This window comes from Ambystoma mexicanum, chromosome 3q (genome assembly GCF_040938575.1).
Source record: "Ambystoma mexicanum isolate Mex_15411 chromosome 3q, UKY_AmexF1_1, whole genome shotgun sequence".
Lineage (NCBI taxonomy): Eukaryota > Metazoa > Chordata > Amphibia > Caudata > Ambystomatidae > Ambystoma > Ambystoma mexicanum.
Genome location: NC_090926.1, coordinates 184859085 through 184876504, shown reverse-complemented (window position 1 = coordinate 184876504; position 17420 = coordinate 184859085). Strand labels below are relative to the sequence as shown.

The following is a 17420-nucleotide window of genomic DNA, read 5'->3' as shown; positions in this document are numbered from 1 at the left end:
TTGGGTGCCTTAGCAACATCCTCCACCTTGAAAAATGATTCATCCACCACAGTTATGCTGACTCCAGTGTCTCTGATGGCAGGGGTTTCCGGACCATTCACGAGAACACTATCTTAATAATATTCTTTAGTTTATCTGGGATGGAATTATAGACATCTAAGTTCTGTTGTTCCCACAAGCCCAGGGACACTAAAAAACACTAGCTGAGTCTCTCATGGGTTCATCAGCCAGTAGGTGAAAGTTTCCACTTGCCATGGGTACCTCTTCCTCTGGGGAGAAGGCTAAGGAGACAGTGTGGACCCCTGAAGGTTTACCCTTACATCTGGGATCCCCTTTCACATGGTCAGTTGACCCACAAACATGATATTTCTTGATGAATGGGGGTTTGTTCTGACCTCCATCTGGTTTGGGTCCAGATGGTGCACTAGCATGATTTGGATTCCCTTGTGGTTTACCCTTATGTTTGTGGCCCTCTTTTGGATTGGAGTTATTAGAATTCTCTTTGTTGTCTTTCTTTGGCTGTTTCCCCTCATCCTTTTCCTGAGGAGCCACAGAATCCTTGTGAGTAGCCCTGTTGGCAACCCACAAGTCAGCACCCTTCGCTAGCTTCTTTGGATCTTTCTCCTTAGAATCAGCGAAGTGCTGTCTGAGCTCAGGAGAGCAGACATAAAAAATATACTCCAACTTAACAAGATTTCTCATTCCTTCATAAGTGTTTACTCTGTAACCCTTAATCCAACCATCTATGTTTTTCAAACACTCACATACCCAGGTAGCCCAAGGGGTACCATCATGCTTTTTGAGGGTCCTAAACCTCTTAAGGTACGGGGAAGGGGTCCTTCCAAATCTAGCAGTTAAAGCTAGCTTCACACACTCATAACCCATCCTATCCACCTCCCCAACTCCATCACAACATCAGATGCAACAGGGGGTAGCCTAGAGAAAAGCCAGTGAAGCAATTGATTCCCTGAGAGACCTTGAATCCCATGGTTGTATTCAAACATTGCCAACCAATCCAAAATATCAAGCTTAACCTCATACATACCCACAATTTATTTAGGCATGTGGGATCTCTTAGGACTGGAAGACCTTGAAGACTCTGGGAGAGAAGCATTTTCAAGAGACAATCTTTTCATTTCTAGTTCATGATTCAACTCCATTTCTCTGAGCTTAAGTTCTTGGTGTTTTTGTTCAGTTTGAGCATTTAAACGTTTGAATTCCAGTTCAAGCCTCATTTTCCCTAGAGCAATGAATTCAGGACTGAGTCTAGGACCTGTGGGGGTCCCAGTGGACAAGGGTTGAGGTTGCTGAGCAGGCAAGGGAGCAGAGAGACCTACATTAAGAGACACATCTACTTCTTCCAACTCATCATTAACAGACATGTTACCATCCTCAATACTTTCAACATTTGCTAGGGGGTCAGGCATTTCAGATCCACTCCCTAGACTTGGATTCTTTAACAACTTTTCAATCAATTCAGTCTTTTTGCCTTTGGCAGAGAGTTTCCTTTCTTTACACATGTTTCTTAAATTATAAGCAGTGTAACTCAGGAGGGTCTCCTGACTGTGCCTTTCCATATTAGACATGATTAATATGGCTTTTGGTGATGTTAGCCTTGTGGTTAGTTGATCCAAGGTAATAGCAGCACTCTAAGTGTAATTACTATACTTTGATCCTCACCGCTGACACCAGTGTTAGACAGAATTATATGCAGTACCCTATGGGAACACCACACACAATTAAGACTACAAGTGACAGTACAAATTCACCCTTGGTACAAGCCTGTACTGTACAGTTAAAGTGGTAGCGATGGCTGAGCAGCCAGACTTATCTCAAGAGTAAGTGAGCAGTATCAAATAGTTACACAAAGGACAGCAATTACTATGATTCAGGCAAACACTGACCTAAGGTTTTTAATGAAAAGAATATACATTTATTTCACTCTTCAGTTATATAACATTACACCATTATAAGCAGTTTAAAAATCACACTCTTAATACATCACACCACTTCCCTTAAATTCCCATTAAAAGTTAAGCTCACAAAAATGAAGTGGGAGCAAAATGGCACTCCTGCAATTTAAAAGGGAGGGAAAGACAAAGTTAATAAAAATGAACCACAGCACACCAACAGGTAAGTACTCAGGGCAATAGAGCAAGAGGAACTACACAGATAGAATCAGCTAGAAAAGGCTTAGGGCCAAAGTCAATAGGACAAAAGTCTTTTGCTCAAGATCACACGGTTCAGGGTGGTTCGCGGTAAGGTTTGTGCCACAGATTTCAGACGAGGTTGGTTGGTAGAAAGGTTATTTCAAAGAGAAGAGAAGGACAAGCCCTCGGATTGGAGAATGATTTCACACACTTTCCCCGCTGCTGAACGAAACGAGCAACCCGGTTTGCACAGTACCTTAAAACGGAGAGGAAGCTGTAGCTGAGGCAGACTTTCCTGGTAGTTCCTGCAGGCTCATGGTTCCTGAAGCGACTGTCAGACTGACACAAAGTAGGAAGACTGGAGGGTCCTGCACTACCCAGGGAAGAAACCAGCAGCAGAACAAAGCAACGAATAAAAGGTGCGCTCCTTAAAACTCAAGCAGGGTCCGACCTTTCTGGCTATCCGGACCACTGTAGCTCTGTACAGTGAATTCGACCAGATGAGGGGTCCTGGCTTGCAGTTTGGGCAAACTGGTTGGTCCCACCAGCTCAAGGGAAGAAGTTTCCTGGAGGATCTTCTATGTCGTCGGATTCTGAAGATTCGGACCTGCAGCAGGGCTTCACCGGGCAGTTCAGTCATTGAAGGGGTCCTCTTCCATCAGCTCCTGATTGGTTCTTTCATTCCAGTGGCAACTCTGCCTTTCCAGTCCCAGAGACCTGCTTTTTATGCAGTTTTCCCCATTCATACAGCCTGGTTGTCAATCACACAGCAGGGTGGCTATCCTGGTAAGGATAGCCCTCTTACCCAATCAAACAGGAGTGCGACTTGGGTTACCAATGGAAACCATGGCAGGGGTCCGAAGACCCCTGCCTCACATCCTGCCTACCCAGACTTTCAGGCGCTTTAAGGCGGGCTTCTGTGCAGAAGCCCACGAAAAGACAGCGAACAAAGAAATCAATCCCGGTTTGGCGCGCAGAGAAGAACACGAGAAAGACTTTAACAAAAAGAAATGGCGAATAAACCCAGCCGGAGTCAAAATAAAATGTATTTGGTCAAGCGGGTTTATGTTCGAGGCTAATATGATAGCCTAAAACAATACCATGTTTATATAAGATAACCGCAGTAGAAATGTTAGGGTAGTTACCACTGCCACCAGCCAAGTATTGATGTAAAGGTAGCGAAACAGTGCTCAAAGAGACACAGACAAAAAGGGATAGGAATTAACCCTTTCCAATACTCCATGTAGGATGGGGTGTGTTAGGAAAGATCCGGCGTGGCAGGTACTTTGAGCACAAGGCTCCACTCTTCGCAGGGCTCGGACTTCCATCTAGTTAGGTGCCTCTGAAGGCGAACTGAGTCTAAAGCGTTATCGCACTGCCTGTTTTCCTTTCCTTTCAGGTGGACTACATATTTCGTGCTTTAAACGCTTGCGACTGTGTATTTGTATATATATTGTGTTGATATGGTATGTGTTGGTTTAATATTGTGATATTGTGATTTTCTCGCTACGGTCATTATTTTAAAGGCCTTAAAATAAATGTGTATCTATTTTTGATATAACAACTGTTTGGAGTAGTTTGTAAGCGCTCTTGCTTTGTGTGCTCATTGCGAGCTTTCAGTCACCCTCACCCCTCTTGAGACCTAGTCTTGACCGCCGCGATCGCTACCTTGATTGGTCTGGCTTGTCCAGAGGTTACCCTGTTCCAAGTAATTAGGTTGGCCTTCTGAACTTCTGCGTCACCAGGACAGAGTTCAGAAATCCGTCTTAACAAATTGGTGGCAGCGGTGGGATACGACTGAAGGTATCCAGTGTTGCGCTCGAACTAAGGCATTTCAGGTTATTCCAAACAGTACACGTAGTGAATTGTTGTAGTATAACTTTAAAAAGGCCATAGTCCTATCAAACAGTATGGAAACAAATACCTTGTTAACTTTAAATGCTTCCAAGTCAGAAACATTGAAGAAGATGTGTGCGGAGAGAGGTGTTTCCTCTCAAGGCACTAAATTGGAAATGATCCAAAGAATCGTGGCGTGGCAAGAAGCGCAGCCTAACGCTATTACTTCTGAGGACAGTGCAGAAGGTGGTGGGGCTGCTCTCACTGGTAGAACCGACGGTTCTGCCGCTGCACTGATCCATCGCGACCACGAGGACAGGGAGGACGAGCTGTCTAATGTTTCCTCTGCCAGTGTTGATGGGGAGGCTATGCTTGAATTCAAGAAGCAAGAGCTGCGGTTTAGGCAGCAGGAGCTTGAATTCAGCATAGCCAAACTAAAAATCGAACAGGCAGAAAAACAGAAAGACAGGGATCACCAGTTGGAACTGGCCAAGCTTCAGGTTGCAAATGGGTCCAAGGGTCCTGGACATGGGTCTGGGGCTTCCTCTCATCCACGGTTTCCGAAAGATCTGCTCAGTGTGTATGAGGAAAGGAATGACATTATGGACTGGCTGAATGCGTTTGAGTATGCATGCGAGGTTCAAGAAGTTGACAATGCTGATAAGATTGCATGGTTACTCAGCAGACTGCCCCATTCTGGCTGTAGTGCCATTATGGAAATGTCGAAGGCTGAGCGAGCTGATTTCGCAATGTTAAAGCAAACTCTCATTTTAAAGTTTGGGAAGACTCCGGCCCAATATTTAAAGCGTTTTCGAGAGTATAAGAAAAAGGAAGGTGGTACTTGGGTATCTTATGTCGCTGAATCTTTGAAAAACTTAACTGGCTGGGTCGAAGGTTATAAGGTTTCTACCTTCGAAGGCATGATAAATCTTGTCATGCTGGAACACATTTTTGGTTCTTCTTCCCCGGAGCTTAAGCAGCATTTGGCCGATTCGAAGGAGATAGATCCTAAGAAGCTGGCCATTGCAGCAGACTTATGGGTGTCACATCGAGTGTCCCATAAGGACAAAACTCATCCTGGTAAGCAGGAGGAAGGGAAAAAGTCCAAAGATATGGAGGGTGGGGAATCTGCTAAATCTTCTTCCCATAAGGGCCACAAAAAGAAAAACAAGGGTAAGACACAAGAGAACTCACAGGGCAGTGGAGGTCCGCCTCCGAAACAGAACTCTGGTTACAATAAGCCTCCCTACGTAAACAGACCCACTGGGGCTTGTTTTTCTTGTGGAGCAACTGACCACGTGAAGGGGGATCCCCGTTGTAAGGTTAGACCTTTGGGGGTCCACTCCGCTAATCTGGCCTTCTCCTCCTACGAGGAAGAAGAGATTACAGGAGCATCCTTCTCCTCAGACTCATTTCCCAGCGGAATAGAGGCTGAGGTAGTTTTAGTGTCCCTGGGTTCCTGGGAGCCTAAAGTCGCAGAGGCTTATGCTAGGATTCCGGATAATACCAAGCACTACTTTAAAGACAGTGTGCTGATCAATGGAGTGGATACTCCAGCTCTTAGGGATAGTGGGTGCAGTCGCACTGTAGTGGATTCTACCTTGGTAGATTCAGAGGAAGTTGCCAGAGCTACTCTGATGCCCACTAAGTTGGCTGACGGCCCCCTCCGTATGTTTCCCGTGATCCCTGTAAATCTTACTTTAAATGGTACAGCAGTCAGGATTCCAGTGAGCATTCAGAGAAACGTCCCGGGAAAGGTCTTGTTGGGTAATGATCTCAGAGCTTTAGGGCTCGTAGGAGACACTGCCGAAAGACCCTACACACGGTCTCAAGCACGGGCAGCATTGGCCAAGTCCAATACGCCGCCCCAGCCAAAGGGGAAACCCAAGGCGAAAGGAGTCTACAAGTCAAAACGAGGGAAAGAGAATATTCCCCCGAGCTCGCCTACCACTGCGGTGGAGGAAGTTGGTCAATCGCCCGGGCCTGACGAGGAGGTGGCGATGCCTGAAGTATTCGACCCCAACGATCATCCTGAACTAAAAGACTTGTTAGTTGAAGGAGGTCCTGATAGGGACGAATTCAGTAAAGGCCAACGTGAGTGCCCATCTCTGGAAGGCCTAAGGAGACAGGCCTGCTCCCAGCTTGAGGGTGAGCCTCCTGGGATGCATAGGATTTACCAGGAAGGTGGACTCCTGTATAGTGAGCCCACAGAGTCTACAGAAGGAGACCATAGGAGGTTGGTGGTTCCCCTTGCTGTTAGGCCCTTCCTCCTGCAGTTGGCGCATGAAGTTCCCCTTGCTGGTCACCTCGGTATGAGGAAGACCAAGCAAAGGTTATCCATGCACTTCTACTGGCCCAAGATGGGGGAGCAAGTAGAAAGTCACTGCAGGAGTTGTGCCGCCTACCAGTTGTCTGGTGAGGTTGGCGCGACAATCCAAGCTCCGTTGGTACCGCTCCCAGTTGTGGGGGTACCATTTGAAAGGGTAGGGATCGACATGGTTGGTCCCCTTGACCCGCAAACATCCTCAGGCAATAGGTTTATCCTGGTGCTGGTCGACCATGCAACCCGGTATCCTGAGGCCGTCCCATTTACAACTGTAACTGCCAAGCCAGTTGCAGAATCTTTACTCGGCATGTTTACTAGGGTTGGCTTCCCTAAAGAAGTTGTGCCGGATGATGGCAGCAACTTTATGTCGAAGTATAGGCAGGCTATGTGGATAGAATGTAGGGTCACCTACAGGTTCTCTTCTGCATACCACCCCCAGACCAATGGTCTGGGGGGACGTTTTAACAGGACGTTAAAGAGCATGATTGGGGCTCTGGAGGAGCCTCAGAGAAGAAAATGGGATCTTCTTGTTTCATGCTTACTGTTTGCCTACCGAGAGGTACCACAGGAGGGTGTTGGCTTCAGCCCCTTCGAACTTCTGTTCGGTCATCCCGTACGGGGACCCTTAGCCATCGTCAAAGAGGGATGGGAGATGCCCACTCCCCCTGTTACTACCAATGTAGTTGATTTTGTGCTAGGGCTCAGAAAACGGATGGTACTTCTGATGGGCTTGGCTAGTGATAAATTGAAGGCAGGGCAAGCGCTGGTGAAACATTGGTACGACCAGAAAGCTTCCCTCATCAACTTTACACTTGGTCAGCAAGTCCTGATCATGAATCTCATAAGGCCTCGAGCTTTACAGGACAAATGGTCAGGCCCTTGCCCAGTGGTGGAGCCCCTGGGTGAGGTTAACTATTCAGTGGACCTTGGAAGGCCTGGACAGGCTCCAAAAGTGTTTCACGTGAATAGGCTGAAGGCTTTCGTCCCAAGCGGCGAAATCGCAGCACTGCTATTGGTTTCAGACGTTGAGGAAGAGGAGTCTGAACCTCTCCCCGACCTGTTCAAAAGCAGTCCTTCAGAAAGCTCTTTTGAGGGTGTCCGAGTGGCCCCTCACCAAAATGGACAAGGCTCAGTGGTTTACCTTGGACATGAAGTAGGTGGAGGGAGGATACAGCCTCTACCCAGTAAAGTACAAGCAGTACAAGACTGGCCTACCCCCACTACGCAAACCCAAGTGAGAGCCTTCTTAGGACTCACGGGGTATTATCGCAATTTTGTGGCAGACTATGGCACCATAGCTGCTCCTCTGACTGCCCTCACAACTCCGAAGAAACCCAAGAAGGTAACTTGGACCGACGAGTGTGAGAAGGCCTTCAATGGCTTAAAAGACTCCTTGTGCCAGGCCCCTGTCCTTAGGGCCCCTGATTATCAAAGACCTTTTATCGTGCAGACGGATGCCTCTGACACTGGGATAGGAGCTGTACTATCACAAGTAGATGAGAAGGGTAAGGAACACCCTATCGGTTTTATTAGTCGCCAGCTTAAGGACAGAAAGCTCAGATGGTCCACGGTAGAGAAAGAATGTTTCTCTGTTGTGTGGGCCCTAAGGAAGCTGATGCCCTACCTCTATGGGACCCACTTCACTGTGCAAACTGACCATAAGCCGTTAAAGTGGCTAATGAACATGAAGGGGGAGAATCCAAAGTTGCTTAGGTGGTCCATAAGTCTACAAGGCTTCGACTTCACTATTGAGCATAGGCCAGGTGTCCAACATAGCAATGCTGATGGGTTGTCCAGAATGTTTAACCGACCTGAACAAGAGACTCATCCAGGGGTGGATTAGTTCCCCCTGTCCATAGTCTGGGAGGGGCCAGTGTTAGGAAAGATTTCATAATTGTAGGTAATTTTCCTTCCATGTGGCAACCCCTAAACTTTTTGCTGTTGTTTTTCACCTTGTTCTTCACTTTGCCAGAGAAGTGCAGCCTTCTGCCGCACTCCTCTGGGCTTTCGCTCCTTTTCTTACGGGGAAACTGACATGCCCTTAAGACAGTCAGTACCGGGGAACGCTGTTTCCCGTAGTTTCTTCTATCATGTTGCGGCTTTAGTGCAACATGACACAAGAGGGCACTGTAAGCTAAGTTACAGCTCTCTTGGGTCTCTAGCCTTCTACAGGCCCTAGATACTCTTTTAGGATGGTATTTGATCGGTGCAAGTCATTCAGGGACTCGAATGGTGGCAGCGATCGTTTTGTTTATTTTGAGCTCCTTTTGGCGTTCTGAGCACGTTTTTCGCACTGAACCCAAAATGGTGGCCTGGCTCCCAAAATGGCCAGACCACGAGGCTCCTTTGTCTTGTCCACTGACCGTCTTGCTCCCTTCACCTTCCCCAGGTCGAGAGACCCGGGGCCTTCCTTATTTGGGCATGTACTTTCCCTCGAAACGTGGTTGCTTTCGCGGGCTTCTACATGTCGTTTGTGTGCCTCCAGGGTGTGGGCTGGGATGTCTGGTCCCAATACACATCCTGGGTGCCAGAGAGTCTGGGGTGGTGTGAATGCCTGGGACCACCGTGGTCCGTGATTGGTCCACGTATGGTATGTGTGTTGATGAGCGGATCTCCCATTGGCTCCCCTCCGTTTTGGCGCGAAGGGAACCGTGGATAAGAGGGAGCTGGAAACACCACTGCCATGTCGATCTCCTGAGTTCTCACGAACGAAGGAATACAGGAGCCAAGTATCCTGCAACCAAGAGGCTGGACCGAGGAATCGCTGGTGACCCGCTGAAGGAATCCTCCTTTGCACTGCTGTCGTCCTGTGGAACCCTTTCCTCCTTGGATCGAACCAGAAGGCCTGTACTGGTGCTTCGACCTTTGGAATAGCAGGAACAGCTATTCCCGGCGACTTCATCATCTCCTGCCAAGTAAGCCTTCGGAAGTGTCTCTGGGCCATCCAGTTGACTGACCAGCTTACAAGGGAGTCCTGCTCTGTAACTGCCGCCAGGTTGTGTTGTATTTCGAGTCCTTGTCACTCTCCCACGCTTCGTACGCTTGGCGTCCCCAGGTCTGAAGGGAGGAGTGTACATTTGGCTTGAATACACACGGCCGCTCCGTTGTCCTGCTGCGGCAACAAACTGTGCTGGTTTCGTCGATTGGGACGTCTTTTTGCTCTACACGACTACGAGGCGTTCCCTGCTCTTCTGAACCTGCCAGCTGCTGAAACTAACGTGGAGAAGCCTGGGTCTGCTTGCTTCGGGGACCGGTGAGTAGTTTAGCTAGGATCTGGTCGCCCTCCTGCAGTATCCCATTGCTTTTCCCTGCTGTGTAAAAACAGCACCCTTTTGGCCGTACTCGCGCTCTGCTTCTGCCCGCTGTGGAGGCTGCGCTTGAGTTGCGGAACCTGTTCTCCTTCTGCTGTGCACTAACCCGAACTGCCTGACTTCCTCCGAAGAGCTTCCCCTTTTGCCCGTTGGCACCGGCGTGGCAGGTACTTTGAGCACAAGGCTCCACTCTTCGCAGGGCTCGGACTTCCATCTAGTTAGGTGCCTCTGAAGGCGAACTGAGTCTAAAGCGTTATCGCACTGCCTGTTTTCCTTTCCTTTCAGGTGGACTACATATTTCGTGCATTAAACGCTTGCGACTGTGTATTTGTATATATATTGTGTTGATATGGTATGTGTTGGTTTAATATTGTGATATTGTGATTTTCTCGCTACGGTCATTATTTTAAAGGCCTTAAAATAAATGTGTATCTATTTTTGATATAACAACTGTTTGGAGTAGTTTGTAAGCGCTCTTGCTTTGTGTGCTCATTGCGAGCTTTCAGTCACCCTCACCCCTCTTGAGACCTAGTCTTGACCGCCGCGATCGCTACCTTGATTGGTCTGGCTTGTCCAGAGGTTACCCTGTTCCAAGTAATTAGGTTGGCCTTCTGAACTTCTGCGCCACCAGGACAGAGTTCAGAAATCCGTCTTAACAGGGTGTACTGGGTCTGTAGTTTAAAGAGACTACATAAAGTTAATGGCAACTTTACATGTTTCTGGGAGACAGTAGTCAGTCCCAGAAAAATGGAGTCAGAGGGAAGTCTAAAAGACAACCCTGTGTCACTGCACTGAAGGTGATGTGTAACACACACAAAAATGGTGCTCATGAAGTAGGTGAGGCTCCAGAGCCCAAGATCACACAAATGGTAAAAACACACACAGCAAAACACATGTAAGAGTGGGAAAAATGCTCACACTCTTGCCAGGTGAAAAAAATAAATCATAGAAATCCAGCAAAGCTGCTGAGGGACTCATTAGGTAAGGGAAACTAGCCATTTATGAGAATTCTCCCTAAGAAACGTTATAACTGCTTCGCGTAGAGATGGGGGAGGACAGCCAGACGGAGTGATTCATCCCAAATTTCCAACAGTTTGGGAGCAAGAATAGAGATGTGTTTCTGATAAAATTCATAAGTAAGCCCGTTGGGGCCAGGAGCTCTGCTCTTCGGGAGGTCTGAGATAGCTTTGACAATCTCTTCCAACGAGATCAGAGATTCAATTTGATCTCTTGTTGCAGCAAAGATGTATGAGATTGGGATCTGGGAGAGGCGATCTCTCATGTGTTGCTCATCGTGCTCTGAGGGCAGCGCGTAGAGATCGGTATAAAACTCGGTAAAGACGATTAGTATTTGCTGGTCTGACCATTGCGGCACTCCTTGCGTGTCTTTGATAGATACTATTTGGGTCTGACCCCATTCCTCTCTCGTTAGCCTGGCAAGTGTCTTCCCAGGTCTATCGCCCTCATCGTATTTCCTTGCAGCTTATGGGCGACTGAAATAGCGGACCTCCCTGGTGGCATGTGATTCAAAGATCTGAAGTTCCTCATTGATTTGCGCTAGTTTGGTGGGGTCGGCTGCAAGTGTGCAGTTCAGTTCTAGTTATCGTATTTAAGATTCGGAGCGGTTAAGATAATTCCTTATAGTTTTCAATATGCCTGCCTCTCTTGATATGGACATCCCTCTAATGTACACTTTGAATGTATCCCAACGGACACCGGCGGTGGTGTTATGAGAGGAGTTACACTTAAAGAAGGTCTCAATGTCTGACAGTATGTCATCCTTAAATACTATGTCCAGGAGGGCTGCAGATTTGAAACGCCATGTGCTAGATGTGGGCACAGGTGATCCAAGCTCCTCTGTGTAACTGGAGCATGGTCAGATAACGTGCGAGTTAGTATCTCGGCCTCCCACGTCTTTCCTATTAGTTCACTAGATACCAAGAAGAGATCGATTCTGGATGAGCTATCGTGTACGGTCGAGTAGTAAGTATATTCACGTAGCCGGGGATGGAGAGCTCTCCAGATGTCAAAGATACCAAGAGTTGGACTGTGTGTATGCAGTTTTCACGCCGCGCGCGACAGTGTCCTGGGTGCCAACCCGGATCTGTTCAAGTTAACATCAACAATTAGGTTCATATCCTCCCCCCCAGAGGATCTGGATGCCCACATAGCCCAGTAGGATTGAGACGATAACATCAAAAAAGTCAGGGGAGTCGATATTGGGGCCATAGGTGTTCACCAAAAGGTAATCACTACCTACCAATGTACAGTACAGTATGATGCATCTGCCCTCAGAGTCTATATAGTTTTTTTACAAGTGTGAATCTAATAGATCTGTGAAGCAAGGTCAGAACGCCCCTGGCCTGTGTAGAATAGGTTGTCTAGAATCTGTTAGGCCCCCGGGATGGCGCAATACTCGTGGCTAAGCGACCCCGAGCATGCGTTTCTTGCAGCATGAGTATCTTTGCGCCATGTCTTTGAGCGTAAGCAGTAATCTTGCAAGCTTTGGTGTAATTACTTAAGCCTCGGCCATTCCAGGACATTATTTTTGTGGGCATTCAATAGGTCTAGGGTACATCCCAGCAAGTGTGATTAGATGTGTGTCTCCAAATAGGATTGTCTCCATCACAACGCCCCTTCACGTCATGCAATGCTGTTTCGCCTCTGCTATTTTCAGTGTAAACTCCCCAAATATGCCCCCCCACCACCCAATAAACACTGGTAGTGTCCCCACTCTCCCCCCTACCACAAATGACAACAGAACCATGCAACCAAATGACAGCGGACCCACCCCAACATGGTCCGACCGCATTGTAGGCCCAACAGGGGCCAATACCCAGCAAACACTCTAGAACAACTGTTGCAACTGCAGTTGGGTGCGCTGTTGCCGTGCAGTCAACTAAGTAGGAGCAACGAAGTACCAATACTGGTACACAGGTCAGCAGTTTGCGTCTCTATGACACAGATTTATCTTACTAAGGTATGCACTCACAAACGTCGATAAGCATGGTCCAACATCCCCAATCATCCCAGATAACATGAGAATTAGTCACAGGTGGGAACATCGACGGGCGACCCCCTAGATCAGATATGACATTATCCTGAGGGCGACTGGTCACAGCACAGGTGGTAAGGCACACGCTGTCTCATTAAACAGTACACATATTGTAAGGACCGAATATGTTTGAAACTACTATCAACTCTAGAAAAGGAACTGGCGGATACAAATTATCAAAAATGCAGGTGGTATTGGGCTTGTCCAGCCACAGCCTAGTCATGATCCATGAGGTCTTCGGCCGGATTATGAAGTGGTATTTGTGCTTCTATAAATTTCACCGCTTCATCAGGGACAGTGAAAAAATACAGTTTTTCCCTGAAGGTGGACTTGAGTCGTGCTGGAAACAGTATTGCATAGGGATATATTCCGCTCCCTGAGTAGCTTATTCACACAGAGAAATTGCCGCCTCTCCTGCTGCACTCCCACAGAGAAGTCCGGGAAGATCCTAATTGTATGGGAGTCGAGGCATAGCTCACCCTTCTCCCGTGCCAGTCGAAGGATTAGGTCTCTGTCTCTATAGTTGAGAATCCTAGCGATGACAGGTCTGGGGAAGTCACCAGGCTTAGGTCATGGTGACAAGGCGCGATGGGCGCATTCAACCGTGAAGGAGGACAAGGATGGGTTGTCAAGCAATTCTTTAAGCAGGTTTTCAACTGCGAGTTCCATGCGTCCCTTGAGAGCGTTTTCCGGCACACTAATAATCCGTATGTTGTTCCTACGTGATCTGGACTCCAAATCATCGCATTTTGCCTTGACGGTTTTCATATCGCGGGTAAGGGATGCAACTGTGTTTTGGAGAGTATGCAGACCATCCTCATTTGCCCCAATTCTGGACTCCGCTTCGGTAATCCTGGTACCGGCCTGGTCGACTTGAGACTTAAGCGATGCGACATTGGTATTTATGTCGTCCAGCTTTTCATGGAGAAGGCAAAGTTTTTTGCCATGGATTCCATCATTACTGCAAGGTCAGGGGTCTGTGTACGTGGGTGTACGTCAGGTACTTCTGAGTTGGAGGATGAGTGGCCTGATGTTGTATCTTGACTGTCGTGTAGTCAGAAGAGTCCTCTGTCCACAAGTGCCGCACAGAGAGAGTTAATAGTACTCCCTGTACAACCTTTGAGGCCACAGGTGGGAGATCATCTTCCGGAACCGCAGACCTCTTGGATCCCCGGACCACTGTAAACAAAGCACCGGTTAAGTATACGGCAACAACAACCAACACTGACCAAACAAGAACAAACGAAAAGGTCTTACCCACAGAGGCGGTGACTTGATAGTCTGTACTAATAGGGTTTCCGGGACCCACCAAGGGCCCTCCTAGCGGGAGACGTGTGCCAGTAGGTCAGGTGTAATATTCGTGAACCGGACCCACCTGATATTAAAGTCCTGGACAAGGGGACCAAAGAACGTAATGCCAAAGGGTCGAGCAAGCGGGAGTCCAAAAAACAGTCTGTGATCCGTGTTGAGTAATCCAATAACAGTAGAAGGCAAAACCAGGGAGGTCCAAGAGCAAATCCGTAAGGCAATCCAAGGTCAATTTCCAGGTAATCCAAAAGTCAGAATACGTAGCGCCGAACAGTGTCCAAAATTAAACAGCTGTGAAGCATCGGATGTTCCGATGTGGCTGTTTAAATACTGGCGCTTTGTTTCCTTCTCGGACACGTGATCCGCAAGTTCCGATCTCGTGATACGCAGGGGCATCACGTGTGCGTGTCTTTTTGGTCACGTGGATCGTGGCCACATCACGTGAGTGAGGAGCTCTGGTCGTGGTATGCGGAAGTGCGGAATGAAGCCGGTCTTTCAATCGCCACAGGAGTTTCCACTGAAGTGGTTGTCGCAGCGAGTGAGCAGCTGCAGGCTGGAATCCACGCAATGGCACACGGGAAAGTGAGGAGGGCACAAGTGAGTCCCGGAATCGGGCACAAGAACTGGTGGGATTAGAGGAACCAGAGGGGGCACTGGGGAGACTGGGAACCCTGAGGTGTTCTGGCGTGACAGGGGCACTGGGGAGACTGGGAGGATTGGGAACCCTGAGGTGTGCAGGCGTGACACCTGATTCCGACCTGGGTGCCACTTTGGCGGGCTTTTCCATGGCCCCCACCTTGTTGGCCCACCGAGACGTCATTTCCGAGCTGTGTAGAGTGTGGTCGTGCCCAGCCAGATGTCGTAAGGTTGTGTTGTTTGACGCAGTCATCTGGCCTGAAGCCCACCTGCAACCAGTAACTGTAGCAGGGGGTAATGTGAGCTCAGTATGAAAGCGAGGCAGGGGCTTCGCAATTACTAGTATTGACTGGTCAGTCCTCAGGCAGGGATATGTGGACACAGCGTGGCCAGGACAACAACCGACTTAAAGTGCACAGAGAAGGATCAAGGCAAGACACAGTAATTTGAGGGGAGCAGGCGGTGTTAGGAATGATGATATGCATATGTGCTCTATGCAGTGCGTCCGCCCTTCAGCAATCTGCAGTCGTAGCAAGTGGGCCCTAGATAGGCCTTAGCAGGAGTATGTGGGTCAATTCTCAGCGAGTTCACAGAAATGCAGACGGCCAGGCATGACCACGATGGCAGGGCAGCGTTGATTACGGTGACTTGAGATTCCGAGGGCTAAGTGGGCCCCCGCACATGGACTGGGTCGCAGCCCAGCCCCTGGTGGAAGTGGATGGCCGTGGTGGGCCCCCGCCACCGGTTGCAGTAGTAACACAGTGGCGTTATGCGCTTCAGTGGGGGGGTCGAGGGATGTCCCAGGGGATGAGAGCGGGGGCCGGAGACCCCAGGCCCCTCCAGTCCAGGGCGCGGACACCCACCAGCTCCTCACCTGTGTCAGTTGCTGGCTCACTCCCGCCCAGAGCCCAAAGGAGCGTTCAATGGTCCTCAGCTACACAGGGGCACGGCAGCAATGTCAATGGATTGGTCAAGTGGCAAGCCACAGCGTCTCGCTCCGGTAGTCTGACGTTGATGCTGGAGAACCAAAGGGGTCTCAGGGCCAGTGCATCCGGCACAGCCCCTCTTCAGGCGCCAGGGCCAGCGATTCAGCGGGCACTGCAGGTAGCAGTGTCCAAGGGTCCAGGCAGTCCATTGGCGACGGGGCCACCGCGGCTCAGGCTGCCCGGTGTTCCCGTCCCGTGTGGTCCACCCACCGGCCCAGACAGATCAGATCTACACACGCCGGCCCACGGGGGTGGGGGACGCAGCCTGCAGGGCGATCGATAGGCATAGTGGGCGCCTGCAGCTTCAGCGAGCAGCGCTGCATCTGTCAATCCCGGCACAGCCACGGCCGGGGTCTGATGGTAGGTGGCCCCACGGATCACGGGCTGAACAGGCCGCCAACAGGCCGTGCACACTGTCGGATGGCAGTAGACGGTATTCAGGCTCTGAAGCTCCGATTTTCGCCCAGATTGAGAGCAGACGTGCCCCGGATTCTCCACTAGACTCTGCAATGTATCCAGCTGGGCAGTGAAGAAAGACACCGCTGATGATGCTGGATTTGCGTTGGCAATGCACGGAGCACTCGGGCTAGGCAGCCATTTTCTAGGCTGTTCAACAGCGCCCCCCAGGGTTTATAAAGTTACGTGAATTGCTATGTCATCGTAGGAGTGAGGGCGGCCACTGAATGCTGAGAACAATAGATTTGCAAAATAGTCCTAGAATTGGGAGCATTATAATTTCAAAACCTGGGATTGGATTTTGAACACTGATCTTGACATTAACATGATCGCCCCGTGGCCTGAAGTTGCTGGATTCCGTCCTGCCAGAATGGAGGAGCGAGTGCAATGGCAGCTGCCGTGGTAGGCCTGGCAGGCGCATAACACTATGCAGCAGTGGAGCCAATGTCAGGTGAGCTCCTTTCTCCAGAATGCATAACCACCACGCACAGTCTCCTTGAGGTGAATTGAATTGATATTTTATTTATATCACGCTCATACACAAGTGTTTCAGAGCGCGACAAGGCAGGGAGGGGAACAGGAGAGAACAAAACACTGATCTTACTAGGCCCAGTGACATTAAGAACACGCAGGTGCAAGGAAAGGGAACAGGGGAAAAGTGCATGTAACGGGGGAGGCGAGAGATGGGCTATTCACTGTTCGCAGTCTTTGTGTATGAAGCAGTTGAAGAAATATGTGTGGGTGCAAAAGCAAGGCGACCCCTTTGAACCACCGACATTACTAAACACATATATAGCCAAAACAAGCGAATCTTTACCGGAGTCCTCTTCCCTGGTGTAAATCTATCATGTTTACCAACAGAAAATTACATGGTATTTGTTTTTTTTGTATTGAACGTAATTTTTAGTGATGTGCCAAACCACCTTAAAGAGTTCAAATTATGGACACATTTATGGAATGTCCCAAATAAATACATAGGTGACAAATGTATGCGTAATGCCGCCGAGAAATCTGCGGCATTGCAGGAACCCCATCCGCTTCACCATCCTTTACGACGTCTTGAAATCTCTTTGCCCGTCCAAGTTGGTTATGTGTCGTGGTAACTCCCGCTGGGCTTTGTGCATTGAAACCATCTCTACTAGCAGAATAGTTCTCGTCCATAACGCAGTCAGTAGTTAGATTCAAATCAAACGTTGGCAGACATTTTGCTTTTTCTGTATCATTGTTGTCTTCCTGAGAATAGAAATTATCCCGCCACACTTTTAGAGGTGTGGACACATCATGTGACAATTGTGTTGGCAATACTCTACAACTGCCAAATACAAATAGGGCATGACCAACCTGGAAGTTATCTCG

The 17420-nt window shown here is 48.9% G+C and overlaps 1 protein-coding gene across 2 annotated transcripts in view; it reads left to right on the top strand.

The window, feature by feature from the left end:
* LOC138582299 (ATP-dependent 6-phosphofructokinase, muscle type) overlaps positions 1-17420 on the top strand; it is a 903222-nt gene that overhangs the window by 236097 nt on the left and 649705 nt on the right. The window lies entirely within an intron of this gene.